At 38.9% G+C, this 23,549-nt stretch overlaps 1 long non-coding RNA gene across 2 annotated transcripts in view; it reads left to right on the top strand.

The window, feature by feature from the left end:
- LOC109563771 (uncharacterized) overlaps window positions 1–18,368 on the top strand; it is a 103,007-nt gene extending 84,639 nt beyond the window's left edge. Inside the window, exons 2-3 of one of the 2 annotated variants that reach the window (XR_002181392.2) lie at window positions 6,918–7,093; window positions 11,453–18,368. This is a non-coding gene — a long non-coding RNA (uncharacterized lncRNA). The remainder of the gene's footprint in view (window positions 1–6,917; window positions 7,094–11,452) is intronic. The other variant, XR_011568410.1, reaches the window with a different exon arrangement.
- Window positions 18,369–23,549: the final 5,181 nt, after the last annotated feature.

The raw sequence follows: 23,549 nt of genomic DNA, 5'->3' as shown, positions 1-23,549 counted from the left end.
GCAATAGCAGCAGTGGCCTCAGTAAATCCCCTCAAAGAGTCTTGGAAGTGGCATTGCACTTCAGAGATGTTCCAAATTGAGACAAGAGGGCTAGGTCTTTGTAACCCTATGTCGACTAGTCATTAGACACAGGTTTTTCTTGGAAACAGGCATAACCTTGCAGAGGCTGCTTCTTCCAACAAGGAGAGGTCTCTGAGAGGACTCTGTTGAGAGCTGGCAATGGGCTACACCACCGGCAACTGTGGTAATGAGAGCATGGGCCCTTAATGGGGCATGGGCAGTGCACCAATGCATTCACTGCAGTGTTCTCCTTCAGGTACATTGAGCCTGATATTTCCATTGTAAGCTTTCAGAGTCCCACTTCTTCCCAGCCAGGTCCCTGCCTGCAGGAGAGGATTGAAAACTCATCCTTCACTGCAACACCCTAGTGTAGGGCAAACCTGGGTCTGGTCCTCAGCTTTTTGTGCTTTTGGCTACAGAAATATGTATGCTGTGTATGCTGCCAAGGTCTCTGGCTTTCATATTTCATTTGACTTGGTAATTAATTGCCCAAGACATTTTATTTTCTTTCTCTAATGTCTCAGTAGCTTCTGGCTATAACTCTCTGATTCTATATTTTTATAATTGCGACTCCTCCTGACCCTCTCAAACACCTGGGGGTATTTCTATTATCAGCATATTTCCTTCCACTTGTATCCCATTCCAACTGCACAGTGGCAGTATGCCAGAGGCTCTCTGAACTCCACCTAGTATCAGTAATAGGTCCTCATGGCTGCAGGATAAAGGTTGATTCAACTCCAAAATCCTATTTTAGAACTAATTCCTAAAGCTAGCTCTCTTAGATGAGTATCCTAGGGAATAGGCTCTGGTAAAATTTAAGGGCAGAAACAATACCTCTAAAGGAAAGAGGGGAGAAAGACTAGGAAGAGGGATACTTAATATGTGAGGCAGTTTCTACAGAGGTTCTCAGACAAAGGAAAGGTATTTGTGCCCTTATGCACAGGAGACGCAAGAGACACGGGTTCGATCCCTGAGTCCAGAAGATCCCCTGGAGAAGGAAATGGCAACCCACTCCAGTATTCTTGTCTGGAAAATTCCATGGACTGAGGAGCCTGGTGGGTCCTCAAAGGGTCGGACATGACTAAGCACATGCATGCACACACTCCAGTATCTAGCATCACTGGATATGAACATCATCACTCTGGGTGAGATAGCTCTTTGAGGTTGGGGGAGGCAATTCCTAGGGAGGGACTTATTTGTGAGTCATCAATAGGCAATGGTCATAGCAGTTAAGAGATTGGGTGCTTTGGTCTTAAATGAGAATTTATACTTATTGACCCAATCACATCTTTCAAAGGAAATCCTTGGCTACCTGCCCTTTGTATAGGCTACTAAAAGATATTAGCATTTCTAACTTCTGCTGCCACATGTCCATTACAAATAGATTGTGAACTATAGACTAGAAATGCTTACATTTATTATCTTCTTCAGATTCAGTCATTTATTTATCTTTCATTCAACAAATAGCCCTCCAAAATACTAATGAGTACTCATCAAGCACTGAGTTGGATAATAAGCCTATAGCAATATATGTGATAAGCAAGTTCCTTCTGTCAAGGAAGTTACATTTATTTGTAAGACAAGCAATAAACCACTTATTAATTTATTGAATTAATATTTGAATTAGGCATCTACTATTTGGATATATCTTATTTCAAATACTAAGGAAATCACGGTAAAACAAAAAAATGTCCCTGCTGTCAAAGATCTAACATGTGAGTAGGAGAGATGGAAAACTTGTAAATGAGCAAATGAAAGAGTGGTATTATTTCAGATAGTGACAGATGCTATGGAGAAAATAACACACAGTAATGTGATGAAATGTGATGAAGAGTGGAGGACAGTCAAGGAGGGGTCTATCTAGAAGGTGGTATTTGAGATAAAACTTGAGTAGTGAGAACAAACCAGTCATGTGAAGGTCAGAGAGACATGTGCTAAAGCACAGGCAACAAGTGAATGCCCTGATGAAACAGGAAGGAGGCCAGAAGTATGGCTGAGGAGGGACGGTAGATGGTGAGGTTAGAGAAGCAGGCAGGACTTGCAGGCCATGGTAAGGAGTTAGGATCTCCAGGTGATAGAGAAAGTATCAGAGGCTTTCAAACAGGTGCATGAAGAGTCTGACTTTAGTTTTTTGTGTTTTAATATTTATGAATATTGATTTATTTGACTGTGCCTGGTCTTTGTTGCGGAACATGGGATCTTTGATTTTCATTTGGTACAAGAGATGTTTAGCTGCACGTGTGCACTCTTAATCATGGCACGTGAGACCTGGTTCCCTGAGCAGGGGTCAAACTCAGGGCCCCTGCAGTGGGAGCACCGAGTCATAGCCACTGGACCACCAGGGAGGTTCCTGATTTAAGTCTTTTTTTTAAAAAAAGATTACTGATAGTAATCTTATATATAATAGTATATATAGTAATATATATAATATATTATATATATATAATATAGTAATAGTATATATAGTAATTCTGATTACTATAAAAAATTGAATATGTGGGGATCGATGTGGAAGCAGGTCCTCCAAATAGAGGGTATTGGTGTAGTCTAAAGCAATGATGTTAGTAAATAAAGAGAAAAAACCTTAGAGATGGAGATGAATGAATATTTACTGAGTGGATTTTGGAGACTAGTTTACTAGTGACTAGTTGATGATTAGGCACAGGAGTGAGGGAAAGAGGACCAAAGGATCATTCTTTTTTCCTTTGATTATATACTAGACAAATGATGAGATAAAGGTGGTCATGCCAATGAGAGTGATGTGATAGGGAATAAAGGGTGAGCATATTTATATGTAGATAGCATGGTTGTGAAAGGCTTCTTGTTAAGGTAATGTTTGAGCAGAGATCTGAGGCATAACAATGATTGGCCAGATGAAGATCCAGGGCCAGAGTGATTAGTCCAAAGGGCTACTGACACCACAGCAAAGGCTTGATATCAACAGGAACCTATGATGGCTGGAGCACAGTGAGGGAGGGGAAACACCATGAGATATGGCTGGACACAGAAGTAAGAACCATAAAATAGCTACTCACAACTCTTTCCCCTAGACCTGTACATAAATCAGCCAATTCATTGATTAGACAAAAAGCTCTGCGTGAGAACTGGAAGAAGACCAGTATGCCTGGGGGCAGGGTAAAGTTTTTGTAATTCCCAGTATTTGGCAAAGCTGGTTTGTTTTACCACTTAGTCCCTAGGGCCACTTTGACATCTTTTAATTGTGCTTCAAGATTCCCTATGACTGAGTAAATGAAAAATTCATTTGTGCTTTTTAGTTTTAAATTTAGAATTAACTTTTGGCAGGTTTACTAACAATAATAATATAGAACACATGTAATGTACAAAATGCTCTCAATTTTCAGCATTTCTGTAAGATGACACAAATCTTATTTTGCTCATTTTATCAATGAGTTGAGTTGAGTCATGGAGCAGTTTAGTGAACTTGGCTAAATGAATTCCCCACTGAAGCAGGAGTTAGGATTAGCAATCAGGTCCCTTGTTTCTTAGTGCAGAATCCTTTCTAACAGAACCTTTTCTCTCTGAAAATGATGAATCATCACAGATAACAATGTTTAGCAGAACACAGTTTTGGAACCTTGGTCTGAGCAAAACTACAGAAAGAAGCAACAGAGAACAGCATTCTGTCCAATGAAGAATACTTAAAAATAAATAGGTCAGGAAGAAGCAAGCCAGGAAATTTAAAAACCGAAAGGGACTATTGCTTACCATTTTCTTCCCCCATTTCTAGTTTTTCCCTTTCCTGGAAAATGCCTATTTTTCTAAGATCAAGAACAAAAAAATTTTAACTGTTGGTCTCTCACTCACACCTACTTTAGAGCTGGAGAATTTGGTCCTTATTACTTCTTTCTCTACTTTTTACATTTTAACTTTGTGGATTGACTTTTTTCTTTTTAATTTAGATTGCAAACACTTGGAGAACAGGGTGCATTCTATACAGTGTAGAGCACATTATGTAAATATGCAGCAAGCATTTTCACAATGATTTAGCTTTTTTAATTTTTTTTTCAAACAAGCAATTATAAAGGGACCATGACTACTCAGTGTTGGTTCATTAGCTAATAAATACCCATCCAAAGAATAGGCACCAGATCTGAAGCTGAGTCTCAATGTGTTCAAGACAGTACATGTGGGTTTGGAAATTCACGATGATCACAGGTTGTGGCTGAGTTGATAAAAGGAGTATAGACATAGACTAAAGCCTCTGCCAACAGGTGAAACTTTTCCTACTTCTTGTGAAACAAATCTTCTAAAAATTACTAACCTGAAACTTGGTTGAATAATTCTGCATACTTCAGCTATAAGAGTACTAGGTGTTTCTGTACTAATTGGCTCTTCTGGCAGCTAAGGTTCGAGACCTTTACTTCAAAGTAATGCCTTGAAAATATGTTATTTGTTCATGTGTTAGAAAAGCAACTTGACTCTTTTCAATTATTCATTTAGGTACACACAGGTTCTTCCTCAGTATAAACTTTTGAGACAAGTATGGATAATTGTGAGATTCCTCTTAAGTTCTTCAGTTTTTCCTTCTGAAACAAAAGGCTGTATTTCTTCTTCATCCTGATAGTCAATTAACTGTTGCTATTGGAACACTCTTAATAACAAAAAGAGGTTACTCAGAAGACTTGGTTCTGAAACTGAATTTTAATAGCATAGGTAGAAAACCTAGGTGTGTGTTTAAAATATTTTGGTTTCTAATAATCTAAAATATTAAAAATAATGACATAATTATTATTATTATTTAATAGCATATAGTAATATATTTTAAATATCTATTTGATGTGGTTGAAATGAACTCTAAGATGAAAGCCAACAATCTTCCCTTTCTTTGTTCTCCTCCCAAATCCTTCTCCATTGATCACAACTACTCACTCGCCACTCATTTACACAGGGCATCCTGAAAAGACATGTTGGAAAACGTTTTCCCTTTGAGAGATATGCAATTTCACATGCTATATATCTTATCCCCCCTCTCCCCTTCTCTGCTTCATGAGTGGTAAAATCACTCTACATGTTTTGTCATCCCAAACTGTGAAAAATATTAATCTGTTAAACTGAACATTTTTTATACACAAGTTTTTATCAAAGAGAAATGACTTTTTTTTTTATTTTCAGGCTGGGTTTTTTAGGGGAAGAGAATCTAAAGAATGATCAGATCACAAAAAGAAGCAATGGTCTATGCTCACATATTTCTATTACATCATAAGCCCATTATACATGCGTTTGTACTCTTTACCATTCCTTGCTTTGAAGACTAAAATGTTTTGCACAATTCAGTTTAGTCAAATAACTATCTCAAAATATACTTTATAAAAAGTAGAATCGAGCTTCAACAGACTGCAGTGACACTCCAGCAAACGGCCTGGAGCCTCACTAAGAATATTGTCAGAATTTGGAGAGAAATTTGTTCTAGGCGTGACATAAAAATGTAAAACTTGAATTTCTTGCACAAACTTAAAACCAAAACGTCGTATAACCTCTCTGTGTTTTGGACCCAACACGTCTCTATTTGGATAAAAACTGTTGAATGCACATTTTTTGGTGAACTGTCAACAGCAGAGCATGAAAACAGATGTGTTTCTGCTCTTTTCATTATTAGAGAAATAAGAGCAGCTGTGCGGGGCCTGTGTGTGAGGAAAGCTCTCAGTGCAGCCTTTGCACTCTGGATGCTGGGAAACCCGGCAGTGCAGACCAGGGTTCACATCATGAGCATCTTCAAACAAGGCCACTGGGGACAATTCCCGGGTGCTATTCAGGGCCTTGCTCCTTTCTGGTTTCGCTGTTTTCCTGGTACCAGAGTTCTGTGCAGGAACCTGTGCTAAAGTGAGGTAGAGTTATTATGGCCTAAGTCTGCATAAAACAGTAAGAAAGGCTATTTCATCAGAATCTGAGACTCTGTCATTAAAAGAGTGAGTGTACCTTATTGCATTTGAGAGAGACAAGTACAAAATAATGCTAGCGCTTCGACAGAGTTCTGCTAAGACTATCTCAATGTGGAAGACCAAATATGCCCTTTCTAGACACAATACATGCAGTGGAAGAAACCCAGCATGTTTGGTGAAAGAAAAATAAATCCAAGTATAAAAACAGAGTCTTCTTTCATGCCCTTGTTGACCTGACAGTAACCAGATGGTAAGGTTTTTTGGTTGTTTTTTTTTTGCATTGAATTGATGGTTTTCGTGCAGAAGGGCTATTTTTGGCCCAGTTTGGGAAATTTGTCACAGTTTGTTTGTTTCAGTTTTTCTCTTCCTCCTGTAGAAATCCTGTGTGTGTGTGTGTGTGTGTGTGTGTGTGCAGGGGAGTGTGCTTGTGTGAGGAGGGAGAGTACTTATATATGTGGCAATGTACTCAACCTGCCTTATGTAGAGCAGAAATTATCCCTCAGCGAAGAGAACAAAGATTAAATGTGAGAATGAAGAAACTAGATTGGTGTTGATCTGAAGTTTGAGTTGATATTATATTCTGATCAGAGTTAGAAAAGATTAAAATGAAGACACTGATAAAAGAGAAGTAACATACTTTATAAATTTTCTAAAGACTGCATTTGTTGATAGTATCTTGTGTAATTTTCTTGAAGGGAGGAATAAAATCAAGAATGAATATCATTTAAATGGGCAATAGATAATCAAGCAGGCCACTATATTTAAGGTGTAATTGCTGTACTTTCTTTAGGTGTCTGTATGACAGTCACACAGCACTGTAGCCTTAGTCAAAATCCAGGCCACAGAAATAGCTGTAGGTGATTATAACAAGAAGTGCAATTCTGCAGCATTTATTTTCACAAAGTGCCTGTGTGGCAGAATCTCCTAAAATTTGATATTTTCTCCCTCTCATTATAGATCTCAGAAGACTCAGGTTATGAAGTAGCTTTAAAAGAAGAATGAGGAAGAAGAGACTATTTAGGTATGGGTTCCAAAAAGCCTTGGCATAAACTCTGAAACTCTAACCCACACCAGCAATTGTGGAGAGTTACTCAGAAAGCGTTTCTTTACCAGATGACGTTATTTTTGATTCTGTAAGTTCAGCTCATATGGTAATTTTCGGTCTCTTCTCTTTCTTTCTCATTCTCTCTCTCTCTTTTTTTTCTTTTTGGTTTTCAAATGGTACCTTATATTTGACTAAGCTCAGATAAATGTAGTATGAAAAATGGTTAGGAGTAACAGTTCAAATGTGCAGGATGTTTGATCAACTATCAAAGAAGTATTATACATTTAAAAATTAGCACAAATTTAGTCAAATCCTATTGATCCTTAAAGCCCAATTTTCAAAAATAATTATGTCCGGGTTGCTCCAGCTGAATATTCTGGACCGATAGTGGATTGAATGGGAATTCCAAAACCTCCACTCTGTAAGACAAGGAGGTAAAGGCAGACCCCAAGGGAACAGGCAGCACCTCCTAAGGATATGACCACACTCTAACCCCCACAGCAGGGACTGCTGAGATCAACTTCTAAGTTTTTGTTTTGTTTACTCTTTTGTATTCCTGCCTTCTCCCAGGACATCTAATCCCCATTTCTCTGGGCTTGATCTAAATCTTGTATTAAGTGCAGAGAATGTGAAGAGAGTAGTAGATTCCAAAGCGCGCTCACTCACAACTCCTTTACACTTATCTGCAAAATCAAGTTAACTAAGTATCAGTTCAGTTCAGTCGCTCAGTCATGTCCGACTCTTTGCGACCCCATGGACTGCAGCATGCCAGGCTTCCCTGTCTATCACTAACTCCCAGAGTTTACTCAAACTCATGTCCATTTAATCGGTGATGCCATCCAACCATCTCATTGTCTGCCGTCCCCTTCTCCTCCTGCCTTCAATCTTTCCCAGCATCAGGGTCTTTTCAAATGAGTCAGTGCTTTACATCAGGTGGCCAAAGTATTGGAGTTTCGGCTTCAACATCAGTCCTTCCAGTGAATATTCAGAACTGATTTCCTTTAGGATGGACTGGCTGGAACCCCTAAGTGTAGCATCTGTCAACTTTCTCTTCCCCAATTCTGATACACTGATGTACATGCACATCTTCCAATCCAGGACGAGCCCTCCCTCAGGATCACGGCTAATCTCTCCACCATGCTCATGATTTCCTCCCTTCTTGGAATGGGACCTCATCCATCCATTTCCCCCACTTCTCCCCCACCCTCATTGTCTTTGGTTTATATTAGAGATAAACCTCTCCTATCCTTAAAAGAAGTTCTAGCTTGAGCCTGTTTCCCACTCTATTCTCCCACTGTAAATGTCATAGCAGCATTTTCCTACTCTTTCATCTTTTTCCCCGTTTACTCTTCAACCTACTGCAATCTGGCCTTTTTCCCCACTCCCAGGAGCAATTCCTTTACACCACTCCTTTGATTCTCCTCTTATTACTTCTCTGACTTTCCTTCCTGGTTTCTTGAAAGGCTTCTCTTTTTCTGCTTTCCTCTAAGATTTTGATGATCTTCAGATTTCCTTCTTACAGCATATACTCTATCCTAGAGATATCTTTCTGGCTTCAAAATTTTAACTGTTGTCTGTTTACTGAAACCTCCTCAATAAATTTCTCTAATATGATTATCTCCTGAGAAAAAAGTGTCTTGTATTTACCTCCTCTGAATATTTACACCTGGAATTCATGGCTCTTCCATCTTAATGCCTCTGAAAGAATCAGTCTCCCTTTGCTGTTCCTGGACTTTGCCTTCTGCCTTTCTCTCACATTGTTACAGCCAAACAACCACCAAGTCTTACAGACTTTATTTATTAAAAATTTCTTGGCCTTTTATCATTCTCTCAGCACCTCTTCTCTGGATTACTATAATAACCTTCTAAATGGTGGTGCTGTCTCAAGCTTTTTTTTTTTTTTTAAAATCCATCCTGCACACTGTGATTAGAAGGGACTGTCAAAAATCTATTTAGCTACCACCCTTTTCAAAGCATGGGCTTCTCTGGTGGCTTAGCAGTAAAGAACTCTCCTGCAATGCAGGAGACACAGGTTCAATCCCTGAGTCGGGAAGGTCTCCTGGAGAAGGAAATGGCAACCCACTCCAGTATTCTTGCCTGGGAAATCCCATGGATGGAAGAGCCTGGAGGGCTTCAGCCCCTAGGGTTGCAAGATTCGGACATGACTTAGCAACTAAACTGCCACACCACTCACTATTCAAAGTATGAAATGGCCCTTATTAATGTAGTATATAAATTTTCCATCATCTGGCTTCTGCTACATTTTCAGTAGCAGAAAGTCCCAATCTTAGTCTGTTTGCCAATGTTTCTTTTCTTTCACCACATTTATCTTGCCTTCACAGCCTTTCCTGTAGTTTCCTCTGACTGAATCACTTTTCGTTTGTATCTTCATCTAAATTCTGTTTACCTTTCAAAGTATCACTTTCTGTACAATGCCTTCCTCAATATGTCCTCAAGACTGTCAACCTCATGGGTGGGAAATATGTCTGCTGGTGATTTGGGGCCTCACAGTATCAGCTAGATATTGAGAACAGACAAGTAGTAAAGGTCAGATTAAGTGCTTTGCTTTTTTAGCCAAGGTAAATGTTCCAAAATCCTCTAGGAGTATCCATTGTGTTGAGAAAGTGGGGTAAGATAGTAGAATACAGACACCAGTAAGTCAAAAAAACAGCAGTGATTTCAGATTTTAAAATTACGTCCAGAACTTTGGTTGTGGTTACTCCCAAATGAAATTGAGGAGGATCAAAAACATTGGAAACCTACTAACCTTTTGGGGACTTTATATTTTCAAAGAATGTACAAATTAAGTTTACAAAGATATTATGAGTCAAACTAAAATCAGATCATTCTGAACCAGAAGAAATCAAACTGAAAAAAGGAGGGGAGCCCTCAAACATACTTCAGAAATGACCACACAGGACACTAGACTAGAAATTAACTTCCCAGTGGGCAAAGTCACGGGCTCCTCACAGAGAGGCAAATTAGGGCAGGAGACTGTCTATGTAAGGAGCTTAATCTAAGGCATGTAATTTTCATGATTCTTACCAACAGTCCTTGGTAATCTCTATGGATAGATAACTGTTCAGGATTTCCTATTTTTCCTCATTTAAAATTAGAGATTTTAAGACAGTCATCCTAGTCCTATTCCACCACTGTAAATTTAGTATAGAGGGGCACATAACTTGTCTCTTATTTTAGCAGGTTGTCAGATGCTTGAATGAGATCTGGAGAGGGCGTGAATGTGCCCTATGTGTGAGAAGAGTACCACAGATGTATGCCCAGGCAAAAGGGTGGACTGTGAGAGAGTGGGTTGATCCCCAGTACACATTCTCCTCATCCATGGCAATGGAATCTTAACTCTTACAAGGCCATTCAAAATGAAGAGTACATTTTTCTAGCTTTCCTTGAGACTAGTTGTGGTTATGTGATTTGATTCTGGCTTTTAGAGCAGAAAGACAATGTGCTTCCTGGGTTTTTCCTTGAAGAGATGTCCTCCCCTTACTCCCTTTGCCTTTTCCAGTGATGGGAAGGTGGGGGTGGGCCATCCATTGAACACAAGATGAAAGCCATGTGTCCTGAAGGTTATAACACTGAAATAGAAGGAGCCTTTGTTTTGATATGATAACTAATAAAAATTATATAAAAGAAATTTTACAAAAAGTACCCAGGGAGTTAAAACAACTAATTAAATTTTATTATTAAACCATGTCTATATTAGGAAAACTTTGTTGTTTTTCATTTTTTCTGAAGGAGTTCTAAACATTTCCTGGAATCTGCAATACTGAAGTCACACATGCATAGTCAAATTTTTTTCCTTTACCCATCTACATTTTATTTGGGGTTTGGGTGGAATGTGGGGTGGTGGTGGGACACAATTGGAGGATACATGAAAATAAATGATCAGTTTCCATGCTCCTTCTTGATTGGTGGTGGTGGTGGTTTAGTCACTAAGTCATGTCCAACTCTTGTGACCCCATGGACTGCAGCTAGCCAGGCTCCTCTGTTCATGGGATTCTCCAGGCAAGAATACTGGAGTGGGTTGCCATTTCCTTTTCCATCCTTCTTGATTATATATTAATTATTCCTCATTTGCATTGTGATAGGTACTTATATCATTGCATATTTTGGTAGATATTTACAATGGTCAAAATCCCCAAGAGATTATTTTCAAGTGGGCACAAAAATGATGAAAGGTGAACTTGAGAAATCAAGGTCAAGAATAGTGGTAAGCACCTTTATGATAGAGCTAGAACATTGAAGGCCAGGATTTCCTTGGTCATAGACATCTAAAAATTTCTAAAGGCCATTTCATTTGAGCCTGCTTGATATATTGCCAGAAAATCAGATGTTTCTCTTCTCTTTATCTGTGTCCTCTCCTTCCCTGGGCTAGGAAATTATTTTAGATTTTCTGGATAATCTCTAAATGCCATCACATGTATCCTTATAGGAGAGAGGGAGATTTGACACACAGAGAAGGTGATGTGAAGAGAGAAGCAGAGATTGGAAGGATGTAGCCATAAGCCAAAAAATGCTAACGAATGCTGACAGCCACCAGAAGCCAGAAGACACAAAAAATGGATTCTCCCCAAACCTCTGGAAAGAAATAATCCTTCCCACACCTTGATTTTGGACCTCTAGACTCTAGAACTGTGAAAGGGTAAATTTGTGTTATTTTAAGTCACCAAGATTTTAATAATTTTTAGTAGTAGCCACAAGAAATTTACACAATGGGTAAATTAAAACTGTTTAATATACATTGGTTTGTCTTTTTTATAATATAAGTATATATATCAAGATTACTTATTCATTCATGCATTCCTATATTCACCCAGTAACTATCGTTCTTTTCTGGTGATTGCATGCGTGTGTGTGTGTGTGTGTGTGTGTGTGTAATCATGCTGACTTTGTCTTTTCAGTGTTTAAACAGACAGCATGATGCTATGATGACCTTCTCTACTTGCCTCATTCTTTCCTACGCTGCATGACTTCAGCCTCTCTGGCTCCTTTCTGTCCAAAAAAAAAAAAAAAAAAGCTATGAGTAAGTTAATTACTTGAAGTAGTTTCATCTATTACACTGTTATTTGCTGATACATGCAAGCACAATTATTACTCCACCTGGCCTGGCAGCATGACAGACATTTGATGGATGAAAGGTTTTACAATGTATTTTATTCTTCTAAGTATTGCACAGGTCTTTATTAGGGTCATATCCCTGACAAACAGACCATGTGTTTTAAGGGAGTAAACAACTGAGATTTAGAAATCGGCCAGCTGGTCTACACAGACAAGGAGCTGAAGCTTCTGCTGCCATTAGCCTGTGTTTCACTGGGGGAGACACACAAGAGAGGTGTGGAAAATATCATACAAGTATTAAAGCAAGGCATTTTTACCCCTCTACCCCATGAACCATGTTCTATCACAGTGATTCTGTTGGTCTAGCCTATGGAAAAGAGGTGATGACAAGTGCTACTTTAGGAAGACAGAAGACAGCCAGAGAAAGTCAATGTTACAAAGTAGGTGCTAGCCCATCCCCCTTGGCTTAGGGGTAGTAAAAGAGAAGGAAAAGATGGGACTGAAATAGGGGAGTGAGACAGTCAGACATGAGCATTTAATGGAGGAGAACATAAGGGCTCTGACCTCATTCCCCATTAGGAGTCGAAGAGGAACCCACTGACTAGAATTGGCCACATGAAAGTGTAGACTGGCCCACACTGGGTGAGTGGGTAGAAAGGCACAGACAGGCTGGAACAGGGTTTTGTTTTTCCTCGGAAACCTCCCTCAGGTCCTGTGCGATGTGAATGCTGAGTTGGCAGCCCAGTGCCTGGTCAAGCCAAGCAGACTCAACCCCAGGTTCATTAGGTATACATGTCAGTAACAGACACCAGCAGAAAGCACAAGGATGGGACAGAGCCAACGTAGCTCACCGGGATCCAGCCAGTACATTACCAAAGCAGCACAGGACGGTGGCAGAAGGCATGGGTTATAGACTGGCTACAAGTCCTGGCTCTGCCATTTACAGTGTAGTGTGTGCTAAGTCTTCAATCATGTCCAACTCTTTAATTCCCTATGGACTGCAGCCCGCCAGGCCCCTCTGTCCATGGGATTCTCCAGGCAAGAACACTGGAGTGGGTTGCCATACCCTCCTCCAGGGCATCTTCCCTACCCAGGGATTAAACCTAGGTCTCATTTTGTTTCCTGCATTGGCAGAGGGTTCTTTACTGCTAGTGCCATCTGGGAAACCCTACTGTGCAGTAAAATTACACAAACAACATTGTCTCTCTCTGTCTCAGTTCCTTCAACTATAAAACCAAGATAATGAAAGTATTTACCTTATAACATGTATAGTGTTATTGCAAGGATTATATTAAACAGTGCATGTAATCAATTAAAAGCAATGCTGAGATTATAATAGTCATTCACTAAACATGGTTGAGTTACCCAAAAACTAGCATGAAGCCAGAGAGTCCCTTTTCCACACCATTTTGAAGAGATATAAATCCTTCTCCTACTTGAGGAAATTAAAGAGAGCTGAGGAGATACAAGTAAAAGAGAGAATAATTATAACAAGCCACATCGAAAAAGACTATTTAAGCAGTTCGATTGAATTAAGTTTCAAAGTGGAAATATAATTCATATAATTTCTTTTTTATTTTTTCTTGCTACTAGCTGAAAAAATTGGGGGCAGGCTCATGAGCAAGATCAGATTAGCTAATAGGCTAAGAAAAGATCCTCTTTTTTTTCCTTCATAAATTTTAGTGTGGGTACATATCTGGTCCTGACCCCTAAGCAAATAAATGAGCATTCTCTGGTAGTAATGATTTGTTGACAAAACCCCAAGTGGGTAAAGTCATGTGTAATGATTGTATAATGATAGTCCCATCATTCTTCTTACTTAATTATATGTATTCCTTAACTTAAAATTTATATTTTACATGTATAAAATTATATATAATAAGGAAGCACAGAGTAAGAAAAGAACTCCCTGAGAAAGTGACACTACGGTTTAGACTTGAGAAGGAATCAGGCTCACTTATATTTGAAAGAAGAGTTTTCAGAGGGAAGGAACAGAAATGCAGAGATTCTATGCCCAGATGAATTGCTATTGTTTTAGGAATGAAGGGAAAGCAGTGTGGCCAGAATGATGGAGACCAAGGCATGTGCCATGGAGGGATACATAGGTCATGGTAAGGAGTCTGAGGTTTATTTGAAAAGAAATGATAAACCACTGGATGTTTTAAGTTAAGGAGTAAGATGATCAGATGCACATTTTTACAAATCACTTCTTTGCATGGAAATCATTTTCTTTCTAAGACATGGCTGGAAGAGAAGTAGACTGATAGTTTAGACAAGGCTGATGGTGGTGGAGATGGAAAAAAGTCTATGGATATGGAATATATTTTAGAAGTAGAGCCAACAGGTTCTGCTGATGCGTTAAATGTGAAGTTGAGAAATTGAGGACAATTTCTTGAGTTTTTGGCTCTAGTCTGGATGAATGAAAGCAAATACTCTTTACTGAGGTCAAGAAGAGCAGTTTGAGGTTGTGGGTACAGGAAAAAACAGACACCAAGAATTCTATTATGGACATATTCAGTTCAAAGTGCTTGGTACATAGCCAAGTGTCAATATCAAATGAGCAAGTACTATGAGAGAGTCTGGAGCTCTGGGTAAAGGTCATGGCTTGGACACATACAGTTAGGTGTCACTGGCCATATAGACCAGCATTTAAAACCAATGGACAAGGAGCAATCATCTAAGTAAAGAATACTTATAAAAGAGAGGAGCAGGCTTAGGATCTATTTATGATGAATCAATATCAAAACCAAAACATAGCAAGTGAACAAAAAACATTTCTCTAGCTTTCTCTTGTAAATGAGCTGGTAAAGTACCTGAAGAATACAAGCTAAACTTGTAACACCAATTTGGTGATGTGTATGATATTGGAAAATTAGAGATACCAAAGGAACATTTCATGCAAAGATGGGCATAATAAATGAAAGAAATGGCATGGACCTAACAGAAACAGAAGATATCAAGAAGAGGTGACAAGAATACACAGAAGAAATATACAAAAAAGATCTTCACAACCCAGATAATCATGATGGTGTGATCACTATCTAGAGCCAGACATCCCGGAGTGTGAAGTCAAGTGGGCCTTAGGAAGCATCACTATGAACAAAGCTAGTGGAGGTGATGGAATTAAGATGATGCTGTGAAAGTGCTGTACTCAATACATCAACAAATTTGGAAAACTCAGCAGTGGCCACAAGACTGAAAAAGGTCAGTTTTCACTCCAATCCCAAAGAAAGGCAATGCCAAAGAATGCTCAAACTACGGCATAATTGCACTCATCTCACGCACTAGCAAAGTCAGTTCAGTTCAGTTAAGTCACTCAGCCGTGTCCGACTCTTTGTGACCCCATGGACTGCAGTATGCCAGGTTTGCCTGTCCATCATGAACTCCCAGAGCTTACTCAAACTCATGTCCATTGAGTCAGTGATGCCATCCAACCATCTCATCCTCTGTCATCCCCTTCTCCTCCCTCCTTCAGTCATTCCCAGCATCAGGGTCTTTTCAAATGAGTCAGTTCTTTGCATCAGGTGGCCAAAGTAATGCTCAAAATTCTCCAACCCAGTGTTCAACAGTACGTGAACTGTGAACTTCCAGATGTTCAAGCTGGATTTAGAAAAGGCAGAGGAACCAGAGATCTAATTGCCAAAATTTATTGGATCATTGAAAAAGCAAGAGAATTCCAGAAAAATACCTACTTCTGATTTATTGGCTATGTCAAAGCTTTTGACTGTGTGGATCACAACAAACTGTGGAAAATTCTTAAAAAAGATGGAAATACCAGACCATCTGACCTGCCTCCTGAGAAATCTGTATGCAGGTTAAGAAGCAACAGTTAGAATTGGACATAGAACAACAGACTGGTTCCAAATCAGGAAAGGAATACGTCAAGACTGTATATTGTCACCCTGCTAATTTAACTTATATGCAGAGTACATCACGGGAAATGCCAGGCTAGGTGAAGCACAAGCTGGAATCAAGATTGCCGGGAGAAATATCAATAACCTCAGATATGCAGATGACACCAACCTTATGGCAGAAAGCGAAGAACTAAAGAACCTCTTGATGAAAGTGAAAGAGGAAATTGAAAAAGTTGGCTTAAAACTCAACTTTCAGAAAACTAAGATCATGGCATCCAGTCCCATCACTTCATGGCAAATAGATGGGGAAACAATGGAAACAGTGAGAGGCTTTATTTTCTTGGGCTCCAAAATCACTGTAGATGGTGACTGCAATAAAAGACGCTTCCAAGGATGGAAGAAAAGCTATGACCAACCTAGACAGCATATTAACAAGCAGAGTCATTACTTTGCCAACAAAGGTCTGTCTAGTCAAGGCTATGGTTTTTCCAGTAGTCATGTACGGTTGTGAGAGCTGGACAATAAAGAAGGCTGAGCGCCGAAGAATTGATGCTTTTGAACTGTGGTGTTGGAGAAGACTCTTGAGAGTCCCTTGGACTACAACGAAATCCAACTAGTCCATCCTAAAGGAAATCAGTCTTGAATATTCATTGGAAGAACTGATGCTGAAGCTGAAACTCCAATACTTTGGCCACCTGATGTGAAGAACTGACTCATTTGAAAGGACCCTGATGCTGGGAAAGATTGAAGGTGGGAGAAGAAGGGGACAACAGAGGATGAGACGGTTAGATGGCATCATCGACTCCATGGACATGAGTTTGAGTAAGCTCCGGGACTTGGTGATGGACAGGGAAGGCTGGTGTGCTGCAGTCCATGGGGTTGCAAAGAGTCATACATGACTGAGCAACTGAACTGAACTGAACTGATGATATTGGAAGTAGTTGAAGTAAAATGCTTTCTTTAAACTGCAATCATTTCAGTATTGTCCAAAGATGCCTGACTTGAACATATTTACTAATGTTATTTCTTTTGTAATTAAAACAAAATGCTTGAAGAGCGTAAAAAGTAATACTTGTCCAATATAGACAATTTAGAAAACTATACCAAGCCAAAATAATAAAAGAAAAATCATTCATACCCCATATCTCAGAAGCGATCATTTTACAATTCAGGATATGGACTTTTTTGTGTGTAAATATATTTATATAGGATCTTATATATTTTCCTTTTAGCTTTTCACAAACACACACACACACACACATGCACAAAATGATTCATAGAGTCTGTGCTATTAATTTCCATTCTATCCAATGATTATTTTTTTCAACTCCCATGTTTTGATACCACAAATATTGCTAATCTAGATTTAAATTCTATGTACCATCCTCCTCCTGGCTTCCCAGGTGGCTCTCTGGTAAAGAATCTGACTGCCAACAGAAGATGTGAGTTGATCCCTGAGTTGGGAAGTTCCCCTCGAGAAGGAAATGGCAACCTACTCCAGTATTCTTGCCTGGGAAATCCCATGGACAGAGGAGACTGGCGGGCTACAGTTCTTGGTGTCACAAAAGTCAGGCATGACTGAATGACTAAACCACAACAACCATCCTCCTCCATCCCTTGTTATCACATCATTTCACTTGGGGATCCCCTAAGAAGTCCAGAATCAAAGAATTAAACTTGAAATTTGTCAGGTGCTACAATCTCCACATTCCAAATATTGGTAAAGGGCACTGTTATATTCCAAACCAAAATTTTTAGGTAATTTCTCATCCTTGACCTGTCTCATCCCGTTGCTATCCATATCTAAATTGTCAGTATGTTCTACAAATTCTGTATTTTCTGTGACTCTCAAACCTGAATTCAACTATCCTCATTACCACCACTTCAGTTCTAGCCTATAGTTCAAGAATATTGTTTTTTTTTACTGTTATGATAGCCAATTCTTTTCTTATCCTGCTCTAAACCAAACTTTCTCAAAAAAATATGTCTGATTATTACGACTCCATCATTTCAGACTCCACAGTAGATACCCACCGCCAGCTGTGTAAAAGCTGAACTCCATTGTGTGGTACACAAGGAGTACCAAGATGGGGCTGCTCCACTTTGAGTGCCCTGTATTTCCGTATTTGACTCCTTGCATCCTCATCTCAAGTCACAGGAATGCACCTGTGGTTTCCAAAATATGCTGCAGTTTCAAGTTTGCCTACAGTTCCTGATAGAATGCCTGATACCAAATAGGCCTTCAATGCATGCTTATTTAATACAAGAATGTAAGAGAGTTCCCAGAGCCTACAGTATAGATGTGAAACAGCAGACTGTAGAGATGAGAAATTCAAGTGGAAAAGGAGCTGTATCAAAAGGGTTCAGAATAAGGAAGGAATATATGAGATCATAGGGAGACAGTATCCAGGCATTCATATTCTAAGCCACGCTGTCCAATGGTAGATCATTTAAAGCTTTCTGGTAGCCATATTAAAAATAATAAAAAGAATCAGGTAAAAATAATTTTACTAAGATCCATTTAAGCCAATATAGTCACCAAATTTCCATTTCAATGCATGTGGCATGTGCGCTTGCTCAGTCGTATCCAAATCTCTGCGACCCTGTGCACTGTAGCTCACCAGGCTCAGCTGACCATGGGATTCTCCAGGCAAGAAGACTGCAGTGGATTGCCACGTCCTCCTTCAAGGGATCTTCCCGACCCAGAGATTGAACCTGTGTTTCCTGCATTGCAGGCAGATTCTTTACCACTGCACCACCTGGGAAGCCCTAATCGACATTAAAATGATTAAGATACTGTACATTATTTTTTTTTTCATACCAACTACTTGGAATCCAGTGTGCATTTTATGCTTAGAGCACATTTAACATTGAGCAGTCATATCTCCAGGGCTCAGTAGTCACATGCGGTTGGCAACTATTGTAGTGGATAGCAGTGGTCTAACATCTATGGAGGAGGAGGGGAAAATCTGCTGTAACACTGTGTTGTTATCACTGGGAGAAGGCAAGGTGCATCCAGAAGTTCAACTTGAAGGATTTAGGAATGTTACGTTTCAGTGCCTATAGGTGGAACTGAAAATGAGTAAGAGGAGTTAGAAATTGAGAGTAAAAAGTTAGGAATAAAATTTAAATCAAAGAGGAATAGTAATAACTATGATGCAGAAACAGAAAGTTCAAAACTAAAAGCTGTGTTACTATGGTGCAGGAAAACAAGACCTAGCTACTTCAGATAGGTGATCAAAAAGCTTCAGTTCAGTTCAGTTGCTCAGTCACCTCTAACTCTGTGCAACCCCATGGACTGCAGCACGTCAGGCTTCCCTGTCCATCACCAACTTCCAGAACTTGCTCAAACTCATGCCCACTGAGTGGGTGATCATAAGGCTTAGGTATTTAGATTTTGCCAAAGGCTGTCTTCTGGTTTAATTTTCTTGGCCTCAGTTGGAAAAAAAAAAGAAAAAGTGACCATTTTAGAAATTCTCATAATTTAATATCTATTTAACAGCACTTTTCATTTGTCATAAGTCAAAATCCAAAGTAGTGGATTCCATTTTTGCCACCTTGAATTATGAGACAGTCAAAAATCTCTGAATCAGTACAGGGTGGCAGCAATCGCTAAGCAGGACTTGATGACAGTACCCAGACTTCCCCTCCAATAAATAGCTGTGAGTTCAGCTGGGGCACAGAGCTGAACCCTGGCACCTTTATTAGATAAGGGCACTAATTATAGTGAGGTGGAGCGTTACTCATTTACATATTTCTGAAGAAACAAGAACAACGACGTGTCCAGACTGATAAAAGGTGCGCAGAAACAGGCTGCCTGGTTTTTGTCCACAGAGAGTACACATCTGTCACTAACGATGTGAAGAGACTTGATACACAATCTTTGTAAAGGAATTTCTTGTAGTTAGATTCTCTATTTATAAATAAGTAATAGTCCTTTCTTTTGCTGTTTTTTCTGGTGGACTATTTTAACTCCTGGAAGGGTAGTTTACAAAAATTCTTAGAAAAGAAAAAAACAAATGGAGATTACACTGAAAGCACCCAGTTCTTTCAAATATTAAATCAATTGGATCTTTGAACAATGCCTAGTTTTTACCATATCTGTCAGCATTTGATGAATTAACATACAAGAGCCATCAGTAAATATTTCACTTTTAAATAGTATTTCCTTACTCAGTTCTTCCTGGTTATTTACCTAAGTACCTCAAAAGATAAAACATTTATATTGTTATTTAACTTTTTGGTTTTAAACTTCAACAGCATCTAATGAATTTCTTTGATGTACCTTTCAATGAAGAAACTCAGTTTTCTTTACTGATTTTTTTATTCAATTTTTAATAAAACTTGTACATTTTTTAAAAATTTGGCACTGAAAAAGGAGGAGAATTTCATTTTTTATCACAAACAGCAGAAGGCTGATTTATACAGACCATAGAAATTTGACTATAGAACTGGACTTTTGAATCTAGTTATATGAAATCTTTCTAAGGCTGTACTTGTGTTGAGACTTATTTTTGGTTCAAGATTAACCCTCTACTGCTGGAGGAAGGTGTGGCAGTGGCTGGAGGAACAAATCAGGATGTGATTTGTTTGGGGGAGGACTACTGGGCATGTGGATAAAGTAAGTCTATAGCTTTTGCAGAAATATTGGCTTTTGATGTTACAGGCAAAACTGGTTATTTGCTGCAGAATGAGAAAACACTTGCCATGTCTACTTTTGTTTCAGGTTAAATAATTTTAAAATATGTATTTTAAAAGACATAATTGTTCATTGAAACCAGTAATGTTAATTCTAGTTGGAAAAAAAAAAGACCCTCAAGATAATGTTCACTTTGTTTTCTTCTTAGACAAACCCATGATTCTCAATCCTAGATTGGGGCTTCTTCCTTAAGTTTTAAACAAGTGTTTTGTTGTTGCTGTTGTTCAGTCGCTAAGCTGTGTCTGACTCTTTGTGACCTCATGGACTGCAGGTATAATTCATAACAGTTCAAGGCAAGATCTTTAAGTTTCTGATGGATCTCTGTGCCAGTGTTCACCCTCCAATGGCATTCAGCTCACTGGGAATCAGTCTTCAGTAGGAAGAGTTAGTCAAACTTCTCCAGGCTTCAGGGAGAGGACTTTCTCATAAAACAAAATAAAACAAAACCCTTGAGATAACCCCCCTTTAAAGTCTGCTTCCACCACTTTGAACCTATAAACCTACTATAACCCAGCTGCTAATGATCTTAGACAACCATATATATTTATTTTATTTAGAGAACTATTTCCCATGCTTCTTCCAAGTTATTTTGTAGAAATATCTTCCATACAACCAGGAAGAATTTGGCAAGAATGCATTGTCAAAGTCAATCCATGGGAATGGAGAATGGAGTTCTGTTAATTTATACTTGCCTAGGTTTTACTTCTACCTAAAGAAAAAAATATATATGTTATTGCTTTTAAAGGTTTTATTGTATGGAATTTATTTGTTTCTTTGTTTTGTTTTGTTGTTTTAAAGACAAAACTATAGAGGAAATTTCTGAAGGGTTAGTAATATTCTGGGTGTATTTAAGACAGCTAGTTACTACATTTGGTTAGTCACTCAGATACTGAAAAATAAAAAGTACACATCCAATATGTAATAAGACTATAAGGATAATAAGTAATAATAAAGGAAAATTTTTAATTAATTGATAGCGTTTAAATCAGTTATAGTTGGGGTACATTTTTAATAAAGCTATGTTTAAAAAAAGAGGGGAGTTATTGCCAAGGCCAAAAGAAAATATTACAGTCAGATTGATGTTCAGTTAATAGCACAAGTAACTTTAACATACTCTGATGTAAGCTTCACTGTCAGGTTGTTAAAAAAAAAAAGAAATGATTCAGTCTCCATTTATAGGCCAGTCCGTGGCTTGTAGCAATCTATAAGGATGAGAGAGAAAAAAGCAGGATTAACATGTCACTCTCCCATGCTACGGAACCATGGGACCTGCAAATCCCAAGAAAGAGGGAAACTCTTGCAAGGTCACTTGGGATTAGGCATGCAAACTAATGGCCTTACTCATTGTTCCAAGGGGTCCTGTGATTGGGCTTGAAGCCAGCACACTGCAGCCAACAAAGTCTCTCAATTAGGTACAGTCTCCATGCCAAGTTTCTCAGCAAGAGCATGTGAAAGGGCTCCTTTTGACTTTTGATCAAATCCATTTAAAATCTTTGCCATGGGACTCTGAAAATCACCATTTAAAAATATGTCTGGAATGCCTCATACCTGGGAACTAGTATTAGGTACATATACTTATCATAGAGATTATTACTGATGAGTTCAGGAAGCTCTCAAGTAGATGGATTCAAAACAAAACACTGCTGTGGGCCATGATGACAAGAGGAAATCCATTCGCATTTGCCAGCAGTGCTAGCATATCAGCTTTTTAGGGTGGAGGCCTTGTCTTACACCTCTTTGCAGGTGCAGAGCCCCGCAGGTAGCAGACACCTCGTGAATGTTTTTCTGCCTGGATCGGTGAACAAAACAGATTTGTTTACTGAGCTAGCAAAACAATCATCAAACAAATAGGCGGTTTCCCGTTTGGAAGACCCTTCTCTACTCTGTTTTCCCAGTTACCCATGGTGAGACCTGAAATATTTGTCCTTTTAGAAGAGAAGAAGAGCTTTTTACACTGGGAAATCCAAACCAATGGCAGGGTGCCTACTTTGTGGAGGTTGCCTAATCCCTCCTGCTTTGGAATGCTCATTTGTGTTGGGATGTGAAGTCTCCTGCCTTGGCAGGGATCTCAGAACTACAGAGAAGGCTTTCACTTCAGCACCCTTTCTTTTCAAGTATTAAAAAAAAAGTAACAAGGTTTGACTGACATGTTGCACTGAATACTTTGTTTTCAGATTTTACTTGCCTTTTCTAATACATTTTTTGGTGACTTTCCAGGCAAAAATGTTGGCGTGGGTCACCATTTCCTTCTCCAGGGGAATCTTCCCAACCCAGGGATCAAACTCACATCTTCTGCATGGGCAGGTGGGTTCTTTACCACTGAGCCACCTGGGAATCAGCTGTGATAATAAAACAATGACTCACAACCCATGAGAAGGATCCACACATATTCCCTTTAAGAGCGATGCTCCCATGATTTCAACTAAGATTAGGTGGACATGGTAAGTGGAGACACTGAACTCAAAGCAAAAGAGTAAGAACAGACTGTGGCACATTCTGTGGCCTGCGCACAGGATTATCTGCCTATCCTGCTAAGCTTCACTCCATGGAGCAAAACATCTCCAAAGAAATGAACTGTTTTTTTCCTGATTAAAAAAAAAAAAGAAGGCTGTTTTTTTTTCATCTCATAAATGCAAGAATTCATGAGATATTGAACACTTAAATCTCAACCATGAAGGCTTTGAGAAGGTAAACTGTAAAAATGTACTTTTACAAATTTAAACAATATTTGAAAACTTAATTGCCTATAGCCTTCAAAAAGATAAAAATCTGTGACTGTGACATGGGCTAGATATCAGATGAATGGGGTAGTAGAGAATGTGGGGGAAGTGGTTAAGTTTGTGTGTGTTTCAAAGTTGTTCAAATTCTTGAAGACACACACACTCAGAGTCAGATGCCTCCAGTGAAATGTATCGAGT

Source organism: Bos indicus, chromosome 9 (genome assembly GCF_029378745.1).
Source record: "Bos indicus isolate NIAB-ARS_2022 breed Sahiwal x Tharparkar chromosome 9, NIAB-ARS_B.indTharparkar_mat_pri_1.0, whole genome shotgun sequence".
Classification (NCBI taxonomy): domain Eukaryota; kingdom Metazoa; phylum Chordata; class Mammalia; order Artiodactyla; family Bovidae; genus Bos; species Bos indicus.
This window is presented reverse-complemented; position numbering and strand designations above follow the sequence as displayed.